Raw genomic sequence first — 16,026 nt, forward strand, 5'->3', positions numbered from 1 at the left:
CCATGCTAGAAACATATTTTTTGTAATGAAGATCCTTGGTGAGGTCACAGTTCATGGCACAGAACTACAGCCTCCCAGGAACCCATCTGAGATGGAGCTGTCTATCCCTCTCCTCTTGCTCTACAGCATTAAAATCCAATGTAAGCCAAAAACTGCTAAAAAAAAAAAAAAAAAAGTGGAAAAAAAATACTACAAGGAATGCCAAGCCCTCCCCTGATCTGCATACTTGTCAGACCAGGCCAGCTTTGCGTTCCTTTCCTTCTCCCTCCCATTCTTTAAGTGCAAACACAGTGGCCCTCTGCCAAGGCATTCTGGCTGCAATACATTCAGGCACAGCGAATTTGTGTTAAGGATCATTTATCTTCAAACCAGCTGAAGGGAAGCTGATAATTAACCTAGGGCAGGTAGTCAGAGCAAGGTTGTGTTGACTTTGCCCAATAACTTCAGCAAAGAAGCCTGAAAAGAAATGAAAACAACAGGGGAGATCCTAGATTTGTGCTATTCCTGGAGCATCCAGGCCTGCTCCCCTCTCTGTTTTGGTGTCCCTAGAAAGGCTTTTGGGATCACCACAGTTCCCTTACAGCTGTAATGAATCCTTCCTATACATGTTGGCTTGAGCCAATTAACTGTCAACAATTTAACGAGTTAAGTCATTACAGCCTTCAAGATTCAGCATTTCAGTGTCCCTACCACACACTGAATCCTCTTAACTGGCTCAGGTCCCAGAGGGGCTCACATGTGCCAAAAAAGTCATTCTCAGAGGAATACACAGAAAAGGGTCTTTCACAGGTGGCTTTAACAAATGCAGAATCTCAGAATGTGTTAATAGAGATTCAGCACAGGAAATGTAAGTTCTGCAGAAGATTAGGACAGCAAGAAAACCAAAAAAGGTGCATTCTGCAGAGAGTGTTGTCAGCAGAAGTTAATTCCTACTTGTTTAATAATGCAAGATGACTGCAGCCAGCCTGTGAATGCCTCTCAAAAAGCCTGTTATCCATAACAGGATCAGGTATCAGAAATCCTACCAGACAGCCTCTAAATGCATTGGTCTCACTACACTGCCAGTTATCAAAGAGGACAAAGCTGCCTGAAGAACAGTCATGTGAAGCAGCCTCCATTCCCGGCCATTCCAGGAGGCACAATTATCCGTGGCTTACAGAGGGAAAGAGCAAAACTTCAAAGCACAGGAAAAACAACAACATACAGGACCACTTTCAGCAAAGGCATCAGCAATCAACAACTGTATTTGCAGGCTCTGGCAAGAAAAAAAAAAAATCCTCGTAAGAAGAAAGTAAGAGAAGCTTGACAAGTAGCAGCCATAACCTAAATCTGGAATGCCAAATTTAATCTCACTCAAATCTTGAGCTTTCCCTTCAGAGGATAGTGGGTAAAATCTTCTAACTGGTGCTGAAACTCTGACTATTTGACACCTGGGGAAATCACACAGAGAGGAAACATTTTGCTAAGGAATGCCAGAAAGGTTCAGGTTCATATTTGTAGCAGTATGTTAAACATCCTTGCAGGTATTTATAGGCATGTGTAGATGTCAATATTCATACCCAGCTGCATGGAGAGCTCTGGCTGTAAATACAGACACATTTCCATTGCTTTGCATGTTAAATTCCTGCAGCACTTCTTGCCAATTTGAATAGCAGCCTGACAAAGCAATATTCCTTTCCTTTTTATACCACTTTTAGAGCTGGAATCTCTTTGTAAGTAAGAATAATTATGCAAGAGCTGTGTCTTGTACCTGGAAGGGAGAGCAAAATGCAAGTGGCTTTCCAGATGAGGAAGCTTATTTACAGCTCCTGGGAAAGCCCAGATGAGCTCAGCCATTTGGTTGCAGTGAAGCCTGGTGGAACAGAACATACCGATCTCATTAGTGTCCCTCACACTTGGCACTATCGTTCACAAGAAAAATGAGACAGTAACAAGCCTGAATGCAAAGTGCAGCAACCTCTCCCAAACCTATAGCAGTGCTTTGATGTGACAGATCACAAAAAGCAGGCGCTGTCAAAAGCTGATGTATGGCAGAGTAAAAGGGCCCCAAGGTCAGAGAGCTGTCCTTCAACAGAAATCACTTTCCTTTTTCCTGTCCTAATTGGGGTGCATTAGCATCTTATGAACTACTATATTGTCAGGTTTGTTTGTTTTTTGTTTTGTTTTTTCAAGGATTTTTTTCTTTTTTAAAGAAAGCTTTTATTTAAAAGATACTTTCTTGAATTTTCTGACCACAGAGGGACAGCTTCTGGTCTGGATTAGCTTTGCATTAACCTAAATTTTTACTCCACTCCAGAAACTGGCAAACACAAAGCAGAAAAGTTAGCTGAGAGAAGACAGTAAATTTGATAGAGTCCATATATTACTATCAAATAGCAAGCTGAAAATGACAATTCTATGAATGTGCAGGAAGCTCTGAAATATATAGCGTGCCACATTTTCAATTTTGTTGGGAAAGAAGCATATCTAATGAGTGTTATGAGATATTAGAGACACACCAGTCTCCCCTCTGGGATCAGCCACAGGTGAACAAGCCTCAGCAGTGATATTCAGGCTTTCCCAGCACTAACACCAGTGCTGGCAGGGACCAGTTGGCCTCACTTAGTTAAAGCCTTTCTTTTCTGAATACCAGCACTATCTACACAGAAAAGCTGCAAGCAGCTGTTTTAGAGAGAAATCAACTTTCCCTTTCACATAAACTACATGAAAAAACAATGATGGACAGATGGAGTAATGGTATGTGCTCTACCAGCACCAGGAAGGAATTGAAGATACACAGGTATCACATTTAGTCACTGGGACATTAACTCTGATTATTGGGCAGGAATGTGGATGACAAATCACAGAAAAACTCATCAAAACAGAGCCCCTCCTTATTGGAACTGAAGATTGTTCAACCCAGACTGTGCCACAACAGAATATAAGCCTCAGGCCCTTCTATAGTTTTCCCTGATTACGCCAAATCTCTTGGTATTTTTGTTTCCCTGTTTAATTTGCTGGGTTTATTACAACAGCCTGTGTTGCAGAGCAGCTTCATTTCCAATGCTGGCAATGTTCCATTCTGGGATTAGCAGCTTTTGTCCAGGTAACCTGCAGAGTTCAGAGCCTCGACATGAGATGCTGAGGAGATAATTGAAACTCTTAATAATCTTTGAGCTCCCCTCCTCTATGCTCCTGGATTGGCACCATCTCCAGCCTTGGATGGGGATCAACTCAGCAGGAACACACAGAAAGCAACAGGCTTTTGTTATTTTGGCTGAAAACTCAGGCCAAGTATTGATTTTCCCATTTTATGCATAAAAATAAATGGTAATTTCTGATGGAGCAGGGGGTGACACAGCAGGCCACCCCTCAGAGCCCTGCTGGCATCTTGGCTTCTCCCAGCCTGCAAATATGTAGCACATCCCATTGTCACTGTGGGAAGGTGTAGCACCTGTCTCCTCCTGGTTTGGGCTTTAAAGAGAACTTGAATTTGTCAGTAAAATAACCAGAATTTCTATAATACTAAGGTAGGTGATAATAGCATTGTTATTGACAGTTTCCTATTGTTTGTAAGACAAAATCAAGCAGACTAGAGAGATTTAGCCTTTATGTAGCTATGAAAAATAAGCTGATGAAGCAGCCTGAGAAAACAAAGTACAGCTATCTCTTAATTACATTTCAAGGATAACTGATACCTCATATTGGAGCTGGCAGCACTTGACATAAAAATCAATATGTTTGTGAGAAATGGGAATGGCTGAAATAGCCTCGGTGCTTTTGGATGATGTGTGACTGGACTGTGCCCTGCCCACATCCTGGCTCTCTCCTTTCTGGTGTCCAGCATAAGACTCTTTTTGGTTCCTGTCCAGCCTGACAGATAATAGCAGCTGTCACTGAAATCACATCAAAGCAGCCCAGGAACATGATTAAACCAGGCAGCCTCCAGGGAAGTGTTCTGAAAAAGTGCTTGAACTGGGAGTTTGCGTGGACTGAATGACACAACTCAGACCAAGGATTTGGAATGACTTCCAGGCCCCATTGAGAAAGTAATTTCATCTGCCTGAACCTCATATTTTCCACTTGCATACCAGTCTTGCCATGCAATGCTCTTCCTGAGAGGTATATGATCACATAAGAAGCTTTGAAATTCTCTGTGAAATTGCATTTTTTAAGGTTATTTGGCTTGCAGACATCGAAGGAGCAGAATCTGAAGTCATTGATTTCCTACAATCCTGAACCTTAGAAGAAGAGAGTCCTAGTTTCACATGAATATACAAACTTCTCTACTTTTACATTCATTTCTTTCCTTTATGGCTTCTTAGACTGAATGGCTTTGCTAGTACATGCATTAAAATCAATGTTTTCCCAGATTAGTGAACTCTTCCTCATGTTTTACAATTTTCCAGCTCTTTTTCATCTACTGGGACATTAAAAACAATGCCAGAGCTCTCTATAAGCTTGGTTTTAACAATCCCAAATGGCCACTTCAGGACAGCACATGGGAAGACATCACACTGTGGACAAGGAAGCTGAATACAAGACATTTATTTCTCCCTGTGCATCATTCCCCACTGCCTGGGATTTCAAAACTGCCAAGGAGTTACAAAACCAAACATCACAGCACAAAACTTCCAGCCAGAATCACTCTCCAGCTCCAGTTGCTCAACGCCACTTGCCAAGGATGGATACATGGGCTTGGCCTCATCCTCCTTAAGTTGTTTATGATTTACTGTATTAGCTCCCAGCAGGGCAAGCAGGGGTAGTTCCATCAATAAAAGGCTGGAATAAATAACTGAAACTCCACCAAGGGCAGCATAGAAACAACTCTATTTAAACAACCAATCTTTGAGGTCAATTATTTATTACCTGCAGCATTTGGAACACGTCTTACTGCTCAAGGTCAACACACAAATGGTGGACAGTCACATCCAAAGAAGAAAGAAAACTAAGCTTTTGTATTTCCATACATTTTTCCCCTTAAATTCTCTCACACAAGGCTATTATACCAACTGAGTACCACCAAAGTGTGGCTGGAACTAATAGAATATCATTTCAGTAAAATAATCAAACCACTCACTTGAAGAACAGACAAAAAAAAGCCCAAACAAGGGGGAGATATAATGCCTGTAGTCAAGACATGAAAGGAAAACACAGAACAGATGAAGGCCATCAAAGAAACAAAATTAAGTTATTTCAGAATAAATTTCTAGATTTACACAAACATCTGCATTTCCCAGCTACTGGAATGTTCTCACTTGGATTAACTCCACAGTCAGCATTGCATCTTGATCACAATCAGACTATTTGGGATGCCATTGCAATAAAATACAGCAGCTGAAAACGTTCTCTCCTTTCCTACTTATGTTCCCTAGAACATGCTGTGCCCTCTGTCATGCTGTTAGTTCTCTTAGCAACAATACACCATTTTAGTGGGACTATTGGTATTTTTTTCAGTGTGACAAAGCATTCAGCTCTGTAACCTTGCTCAATGAGATCAAACACTTTCCAGTGGCCCTGACAATGACACATTCTCACAATACAGCTGGATTTCCAAACACCCTTTAGGACTATGGAACCACTGTAAAAACAGACAGGTTAGACACTGTACAAACACTTATAACAGTCCCTTTAAATGCTGGGACGGTTCTCTCTAAGTTAAAAATAATTTTAGAAAGGTAGCACATACATTCTTAGTGTTTATCTATACACTTATTTATCTATATACTTAGTGTTTATCTATACACTTGTTCTCTTTTCATTTAGCATTAATATTCCCATTCATGCTTCTATAAATGCTGATGCAAAGCAATATATGAGGTGATATCCAATTTCAAGTGGCAAAGCAACACCTAGATGTAACTTGACCTCCATAAACCATTTCAGCCTTTGTATTTAAAGTAGTCATCATTATAAATCTCCCTCCTGCAATCCCAGTTATTACAGCTGCATGCAGAAGAGGGCTCTCTATTCCAGTGCTTGTGTTTTGCTATCTGACATACGTATTCCATTCTGGACTCCCTGCAGTGCTGTTTCCCTGGCTGCATTCCCAGGATCCTGTGCTGCATCATCTGTACAGGTTTTCTTCTCCCTACGTGGCTCCTCCCAAACATCATGCCTCTTTATTGGCTTGTGAATCCCAAATTCCTTTGGATACAGCTAGTCACTATTAAATTTGAGGATTTGCACACTGATTAACAGCAGAATGGGATCTGTCTTTGGGTTACTATGAAACATTTGTTCTGTTACAAGGCACATCGTTTTCTTCCAAGGGTATATAAAGGTTTTTATATATGTACTTTTTTTTTCTTTTAACAGAAACCTCTCCCTGGTTAGTAACATTGTTCTGTCACACAGCCAAAACCTGCAGAGGCTGTGACAAATAGGGAGGTCATGGTCAAATTTAATAAGAACTCACATTCCCTTGGAAATGCCACCAGGGAGCAGACAAAAGCAAGCATTTGCTGAGCTCCTGGGGGAAAGCAGAGCGTTTGCACTGAAGCCCTTGGTATGCAGATGGTGTCGCCGCCTTTCGAAACAGGCTTAGGTTTGGAACCTATGGGAACACGCTGCTGGGGCTGAGGCTGCTGGGGAGAGCGAGCCCCGGGGTGGCTCAGGAGCGCCACAGGCTGCACATGAGGATGCCCCGGGCTGGCTCTTTGTTCTCACAGCTCTGCCGTGTCCCAGGGGCAGCGGGGAAACAGCTCTGCTCACTCAGCAGAGAGAGAAAGAGAGAATGCTATTGATAAATGGGGAAAACTTCAGACAACGAGCTCTGCATCGCTGTCCAGCTCTGGAGACGGGGATTGGATCCCCGGCTGGTCCTTCCCCACCCGCAGCGGGGACGGGCCACTGGCGCCACCGCCTGGCTGCTGGGGCTGCCCGGGCTCCTAAAGCCATCCGGCTTCTTCCTTTTCACTTCATATCCCTGGCTCCTGGGGTGTGGGGGATGCGAGGCACAGCGTCCTGTGACTGCCACAGCAGGAAAGGCACGGCTGTGCTGTGCTGCAGGGGGGACAGGGGACACTCTGCTGGGACCTTGGCAAACCAAGTGAGACTCACGGCACGGGTGACAGAACCTCTGTGCCTACCTGTGGTGGGCTTCAGCCGACTCTCAGCAAGCTCTGAAATGGCTCCTGTTGTGATGGTCTTCTTCAGCCTGGAGACTCCCGAAGCTGCTGCTGCTGCTGCCGCCCCAGGTTTTGTGAGCATGTCCTCGCTGCTCGCCCGCTTCAGCTGGGACACAGAGGGTGGGACAGGTCAGGACCCTGAATATTCCCAGCAGTTGGTTCAAAATGCAAGATTTCCTTGTTAAAAATTAACATTTCCATAAAGTAACCCCACGGGAATATTGCCTTGATAACTGGAGTACATAATTTTTGTATTTGTGCTGCACTCTAGGTTTTTGTGAAGTGGGTTGAGAGATAAAACACTGTTCCAACAATGAAAAATGAAAATGGGAAGACTGTTCAAAAAGGCAAATAATTGAAAGGCAGGGAGAAAACAGTTTACAGGAGTGGTCTATTGGCAACTTTTTGGGAAGGAATCTCTGGTGACACAAGTCTACTCTAAGTGCCTACTGAAGAAACCCATGGAACACAAGCACAAGGTAAGATTCAAAGAGAAACACTGATATTATCTTGCTTCAGCAAGGAGAAGTTGCAGTTTATCTCAGAACTTTGGTCAACTGATTTCCCATTTGTGTGCCTCTAGTAACAGACTCTAATTAATTTCAGGAAAAATACTTTAAGTATTTTAAGACCAAAGCTTTGGAGAGTCTCCCTAGAGCAGTAGTTTTTCTATACTCTTGAGTTTGTGGATACCCAAAGTGTTTTCTCAAATGAAAATCCACTTCCTTTGAAGTTGTCCAGTGACACCAGGGGGTCCCTGAAGCACAGGCTGAACACCACTGCTGGGTTAAGAGAAAAGAGAGCACACAACAAGCACTACCCCTATTTAGTGGTTCCTGAATGTGAAACATTTTTACGCAAAATGAAATCTTTCAACTCTAATTCCTTCCCCCTTTCATCTCCTCCTCTGACTCAGAGTCTGTGGTTTCCTGGACCCTGTGAGCCCATAAGTTTCAATAGCAGAAGCGTTGACATGCTCCAGGATACCAAACAACGAACGTTTTGCCTCCTGGCAGAGGTTTTGTCAGCTCACTCTTAGGAGGAGAATGGAACAACCTGACTTTCTGACCTTTAGAGAATTCTGCAGGCTCTCTGAAGTAATTTCTTCAATGTGTTCTTTCTTATAGCAGCAACTATGGTGCCTTTCCCACCCCCCTTCAGGGAAGCCACTTTGATGATTTTGCATTTGCAGCTGGATGACAATTTGAAGGCATTAGCTGTCATTAGGAAGAAATGTCTCTACAATTAACACTAAATTTAATAAATGAATCATATCAGATTTCCTGATTAGTGTCTTCAGTAGCATTTTTTCAGAGATGCTGCCTCAACCACACAGCACAACCTGCCTAGAGCACTGAAATACCCTATTGCTAAGGGTATCTAGGATTCATAAAATGCATTTGTTACAATATCTTCTGTTAGGATATTCTACCTTGAAGGGAGAGGCACAGGTTTTTAGGAATGCTAGAAATTCATTAATAAATCTCTTTGAATTTCTTTACACGTGTAACTATCAGCTGAACTAAGAATTTGCCATTTGTTTTTCTCCATCTTCAAAGTTTAGGCAATTCCCTCACCCACAGAATGCACAGATACAGTACATGCAAAATACTTTGAGAAATGTGTCTTAATTTAAAATATAACAGAATTTAAGTCTTCCTGCACGTAATACAGGGGGTGTAGAAGTTTAAGGACTAAACCAAAGACTGGAATGTTTGAACAGTCTCCAAGGGTGAGTACCTTGCTGAGCCGGGATTCAAAGGCAAGGGAGGTGGAGGATTTGGATGTCTTCATTCCTGTGGAGGTGGTGGAAAGAGGTTTTCCTCTGTCAACTCCATGGCTGCCTTGCTTTGTTATTGTACTCCAAGGCCTGGCACTACTCTTCATTTTCTTCCCAAGTAACTCAGTATACAGACTCTAAAAAAAGCCAAAAAACAAAATGTTAATATGCATTTATGCATTCATACAAAAATATAACTAATCTATATATTACTTGAAAGGGCAAGAGATATATCTGACATGAGTTTAAAGGGCTGAAAAGGCCATGCTAAACTTGATCCCTTCTCTCACAAAAATCAGCACTGGGCCTAGAGAAACCTTCAAAGCAGGCTACAACCACTTTTACTTTTCACACCAACCACAGAAGGAACATTAACTTTTCTGGGGACTGTTTAAGTCCCAAAACCTCTCTCAGGCACAGCAGAGCACCTGTGAAAGCTGAAGCACAATGAAAGAGTAACTGAGAACACTGAAGCCCACAGCAATTTAAAGCAACTTTGGGATAAAAGGAAAATAACTTACTTTACCATTAGATCCAGTATCTTCAACTGAAATAACACTCACTTTTAGAAAGTCACATAAAAAGCAAGTTTCCTCAGATAGATGGAAAATATATCTTTAACTTATCAGAGTCTTCTAGAGGAGCAGCAGTTGATGTTACCACAGTGATAAAAAGATGTTTCTCAATACCAAGATTCACAAAACATAGTAAAAAAAATTATCAAACTTCCTTGCAAACAAAGATCCAGATCCACTACTCCTCAGAGATAAGCTTATGCAAGAGAGAAATCCTGCCAGGAATCAGCAAATAGACGTGATTTCCTTTTTTTGAATGTAGCTGAACACAGCTCAGCTGCCAGCAGGAACAACTAGCCTGTTTTTCTCAGTAGGCTGACAGCTGCCAATTAAACAGCTCCCTCCACTCCTGGAGATCCAAGTCCACACATTTTCACCAGCCACTGCCCAATCCAAACCATGAGCAGAATAAAATAATTATTTGGATATTTTTTCCAAGTCCCACCAGCCTGCTGGGCTGGGAATGTGAGGGAGGGGAGGTGGCCTGATATCTCCTGTCCTCCTCCACTTTGTATGAGCAATATTCTTTCTTCATTTTCCAAAATAGACACAGGATGTAGCTGTGGCTCAGCCTTGTGTAGGCAGAGGATAACTTGCTCCTTGTCTGTTAAACAGGTAACCAAAATATTCACAGGCACAGGTTTTTAGGAATGCTGGAAATTCATTAATAAATCCGAACTAAGAATTTGCCATTTGTTTTTCTCCATCTTCAAAGTTTAGGCAATTCCCTCATCCACAGGGTGCCCAAGCAAGAGTGAGCTTGGACAGCAACACTTTGACAGAGACACCGAAACAATTTATTCTTGGCTGAGTCAGGAGTGGCTCTGGTCACGTTTTACATCTCATAATTTGCTTTGGACTTGATTTCACATTCATAAAGAAGAGCATTCACTGAACTCCCAGGACACAGATGTGTCTGGGGCCAAGGTGGATTTGACAGTGACAGCACCATCCAGGTGCCACCACGGTCTGTTGAGGGAGAGTTTGTGCACGGAGGTGAAGGCAATGTCAAGTGCTCAGCTGCTGCTCCACAGAGAACAAAACCAGCAAGTGACATTCCCTCCGTTTGTCCTTGGTGCCTCTCAAGAGCAGGGAGGGCTGTCTGCTCTCTCTCCACTGCAGTTCCCTATCAGCTCCCAAATAAAGGAATTAAAAAGTTAGTAGTTGTTGCTAAGTATAGGCATCACCCCATTAAAATTCTGAACGCATCCAGTGAGGAGCCATCCACTGATCTCATTAAGAGTCTTTGGTGATGATTATGCTGAGCACTGCTTTAAAGCCCTGACAGATGTGTAAACTATATTACAATAGCTGATATTATTTAGCATTCCCACAGCTCATGATCCACCTTAGCAAGCTTTGGTGCTTTACAATATTTAAAAGCCTATCTTTTAACAGGCTCGTAATCCTTTTAACAGGCTTTTAACATTCACTGTGTTTATACGGGTGAACAGGCAACTACACATGCAAACTCTCTTGCTGATTAGATCTCCAAATTATGCAGATTTTGGTTTTTTGCAGATCCAGTGGTTGCACATACACTGCTTTATCATACCCTCTGGTTTTCTCCATAACTGTACCGCATATTTTCCTGCCTTAAGCTGTACAGATGCTTTCTTGATATCCAAAGGAATTTAATTTTGAGTCATCCATGACATTTTCAAGTTCCAGTGGAGTGATATGCTCATTAGACCACGATGTTAGGAGTAAAAGGAAGAGGTACTTTAAAAAAAGGAAAAAAAACCCAAACCACAACTCAAGAAATCCAGCCAGTAGCCTGAGGCAAACTGGCTTTTTCATGTAAAGAGAGCTCAATTATTTGCCATGTGGATTCAATAAACATTTTACTGCACTGAGGAGATGAAACTAAAATTGAGAAGAAATACCTGGATTTATTAGTGTTTATTATTAATTTTCCACGTATTTATAGGAGAACTGGCATTTGTAAAAGATGGAGTTAAGATTTCTCAGGTATTTGGCTAACCTGAATTTGCCTTGTAGATAAAGATTTCCATCTCTGAAGTGGGATTCCAAGACTTTACACAGGCCTTATATGTACTTCAAAGCATCAAGCCAGGTTGCACACTTCTTAAGCTGCTTTCATTCCTAAGTAGGTGACACATATTTGAGTTATTAGAAGTACTGCTTCAGGAGGAGTGCAAAATAAAACTACTAAAAAAAAAAAAAAAAAAAAAAAAAAAAAAAGTCCAGCAGTTCTTTGATGAAAGCAGAAAAATCAATTCTCAGAGTCAACATCAGCTTTCCCCCTCTTCCAAATGCAATTTATTGCATTACAATGGAACAAAGAAAACAAAAAAAGCTCCATGGAAGGTGTGAGCAGTGGGGACAGTGGAAAACCCTGAAATTCAGCATCATGAAATTGCTCATGGAAGGAGCTCACGGCAGCAGTGAACCAAAATATTAACTCAGCCATCCCAAATGTCTGCAGCCAGGCAGCAATCAGGACGCCCAACACTGGCAAGGAGGTTTCTCTTATCCTGGCGTAGAAACAGCACATTTATTAAAAACATCAAATCCAGCTCTTATCTACTTGTCTTAGGAGTAACTCTGCTGTATTTTCACTAAATATCAGCCTTTCCTTCCAGAACCCCAGAGAGATTGATTTGATCTCTAGGCTACTCCAGGGAGACTTGAAAGAGAAGCAGCTTTCCACAAGAGACAAAACCAAGCAGTTTCTGCAAACACAGGGACAAAATTCACTTGTTTTACACCCATTGTGTGTCAATAAATTTCAGATGAGAGCTGCTTCTCATGGGAAAATGACTTGCTTTAAGCAATGCCTGGAGCTCTGTGGTTTCATTCTTTATTTTTGCACATTTCACAGGGAATTTTCCTTAACAAGCAAACAGAATTACCACCATCTTGAGATTCAAAGTCCTTCCTTGGCATCAGCCAGAGCAGGGCACTGAGCTGGTCAAACTAAATCCCTGTAGCATGCCCTGACCTGAGCTGTAGTCTGAAAATGAGGAAGCAACCCCATGCTGAAATAAATGAGGACTCAGCAAGATGTAACTTCAGCAAAATTGGTTCTAGTGCCAGACACTTCCAGACTGCAGGGGTTTGGGGTTGGTTTTTGTTAAATTTTTTACACTCAAAAGTGGTGTCTGAATACACCCCTCCTCTGAAACAGGTACTGCAGATGATAATCAGGTTTACCAAAAATGTAAAGCTGGTCCTGACAGAGCTGCTTCTCTCAGTAATCCTCAGAATTCCCTGCAGGCATCAGCCTTTAAAAATTCAGGCCATGCTATACAGTTCATCCTTTTTTACTGATATTTTTAAAGGGTATTTGGAATATGTTGATGAGGACTGTTTTGGCAGTTGGCAGAAGTTCTGCAGCAAATTTTACCTGAAATTTTACTGTTTTATTAAAGGCTGAAAACCCAGACATTTCTTTATTAGTCAGTCCACATGCATTTATTAATAAAAGTCTTTAGAACCAACCTAGAATGATTCCCATTTTATGACTAGAAAAACTGGATTAAGAATTTATCCTAACTCACAGGCAGCCAGCATCAGCAGAAACAACACCGGGGCTCCAGGATCTTTAGACTTGGCTGTGGATCAAAAGAAGAATTCACCAGTTCTGTGGAATAAACTTCTAGGATACACATTCTGCTGACTGTTAAAGGCTATTTTATTCTAAATAACTAAAAAGAATAGATAGGTTGATCTGAGTGATGATGAGCAATATTATTTCACAGTCAAGAAACCTAGGAATTGCACTATAAAATAAATTAAAATTATTAGCATATCTGCAGAAATGAAATTACAAAGGAAAATCTCTGTTGGGGGCTGGAAATATCTGTACCCCACATACTTTACACAATTTAGGTTTTAGTGCCCGTGCCTGTGCGTCAGGACTCAGCAGGACACTCAAATTAAAGCACAGTCATGCACAAGATGCTTTGGGAAAAGGAATGAAATAAAGAATTATGAAAACTCATTACTGAATCTGGAGAGGAATGTGCCAGATGGCAGCAGCTTCACCAGGACCTGGGAATGCTCAGCAGTCCTGAAGGATGAGGCCAAAGTCCCAACTCTGCAGCTGAGGCTCTCAAAGGACACAGGTGTGACTTTGGTGGGTCAAACCCCACAGTCCCCATTGCCACTTCCCTGTAACTCATTTACTTTTCATCACATCCAAAGGTCAGACTATTCCAGAAGCTTTATCACACACTCTGGAATTCAAAGCACGATTTTCTTTTCCCCCCTTTTTTTTTTTTTTTTTTTTTGTAAAATCTGCATCATGCTTCTACTATTTTCCTTCTAATCAACTTCTGCTATTTTCAGACAAACTATCAACTGGAACATAGAAACATCTAACAAGTTCAGTAAACTGTAAAGCATTTTCTAGTGGCACGTAGGAAGCTCTATGGCAGGATAGACAGCTGGGCTAAAATAGAATTCTTTTCTGCCTTTCACATCAATTAACTTTAAACAACAATTTTTAGGCTTGACAGATGCTTCCATATGACTCATCTTGATTTCTTTCTTAACTGATATTAGGAATCAAACCAGGGGAGCTGATAGTCCAAATACAGTAATTGGTAATGTGGAGATAGATGGCATAGAGAAAAATCCATTTGGAAATAAGATCAGGCTAAGAAATAAAAACAAACTGTTCCTGTTTTGGTCACCTTTAGCAGCTTTCCTCAGGCATCTGCTCCTTTTATCTCAGTAGAATTTCTGTATCTATCCATTCTCTCTTTGCTTTAAATCCTATTACCTTGGTTTTGGTGTATTTGAGGCTCTCAGTGCAAACTTCCTCCATCACTCCTCTAAGCAGACAATTGCTGGATTCTTGCTAGTACAAAGCTTAGCTTTGATTAGAATTGGATGAGAAAGCCCACAAAAGAAAACCAACAACAACAACAACAACAACAACAAAAAAAAAAAAAAAAAAAAAAAAAAAAAAAAAAAAAAAAAAAAAAAAAAAAAAACCACCCAACAAACAAATCAAGCCAGACCACCTGCTTCCACCCAAATGCAACTCAGACAAAAAAACCCCAACACTTCCCAAACCCTCATCTCTAAAGCTCCTCCTGCTTTTGCTGTCCAAAAGAAATCAAGTATAAACCTGACCCCAGACACTTCACAGTTTCCTCTGGTCTACCCCAGCAGACTCTCTTTCCAATCTCATTTGCAGCTGAATTTTCATGGTTTGCTGGTAGAGGACCAGGAGACAAGACATCACTTGGAAATTTTCATGTCCAGACAGTAGGGCAGATTCTGCTGGTTTTATTGATGCCTCAAGCAAAGATGGTTTTAGTGCTATTATTATTTTCCAACTTTTAAGAGTGAAGGAAGTTGTACTATAATAAAACAGCTAGGGAGCTGTAGAATTCAAGTCATTTTGCAAGGAGTTAAAAATGCTGTTAAATTTTAGACACAGAACTACACAGAAATGAGGATACAGACATTCTCAAGGTCACCCATCTAGTTGGGTTGTAGCTTGCTTTGCATTTTTGTTTTAATGGTTCTTCTGTAGAACCCTTAAACATCAAAAAAGCACTTTCAATGTGGCATCAGATGAGAATTTTCTCTCCAGGGGATACAGCTCTACCTCTCCTCTATAAGCAACTATTGCCAGGTCCTTTCCTTCCCCCCATGGTGTCAGATGGAAATAGATAATGGAAATCCCTTGAACTTCCCAAAGACAAAGTTTATCTGTGGTTACAGTGCTAAGTGACCAGCTCACATTTTTGTGTTAAGGCTTCTCTTGCTTATTTTCCTTAGTGTGTTTTCAGTAATTCCCTACAATTGGTATTTATTAAATAGCACACAAATGTACTGAAAGGTTCCAAGAATGTCCAAAGTACATCAGAGATGGCCCAGGCAAGGACAGGCCCAGGCAGCCACATGTGACAGGTTTCCAGCCATCAACTCAGCCTCCAAAACCATCCCAACAAGGCAGGCCAGCAACTGCAAAACTCCGTGTCCCAACATCATTCAAAATAAAATCCTTTTCCCACAATGACAATTAGAGCCATTAATGACTTTTTCAGGCATGGAGAGCACTGCAAAACCTTCTGCCTGCCCTCCTCCACAGAAGCTCTCCCTGGAGTTTTGGATTTGTCAGCCTTTCACGGGTCATTAGATCACACGAGAAAAATGCAGAAATCACAGCAAAACCCTCATGTGTGTGCATGGATAAGGAATTGGTTCAGCTGCATTTCCCTTGTCCCTGTTCCATGCTGCTGGCCATTTATGAGACAGGAAAACACAGATATCTTTGCTGTCATCAGCACAGTGACTGATGCTGGAAAACCAAGCCAAAGCTGTACTTGGAGATGTCTGGGAACATGCTCATCCTGTATTTGAATTACACTGTCTGTACATGGATTCTCCATCTCCTCCTCCTCCTCCTTCCTCACATTGATTATCTAACCAGTCACCATTACACAGCTCAGAAGAGAAATGCTGCTACCTCCTTATGACCCCTGATCTTGTAAATGAGAGGATAAAGAAACAAAAATCCCAACCCAGCTGTAATTTTCTACGTGATGTGGCAATTCTGAATCACAAACATCACGTTACT

The sequence above is a fragment of the Zosterops lateralis genome (assembly GCF_965231275.1).
Source record: "Zosterops lateralis genome assembly, chromosome: 19".
NCBI classification, from domain to species: Eukaryota; Metazoa; Chordata; class Aves; order Passeriformes; family Zosteropidae; genus Zosterops; species Zosterops lateralis.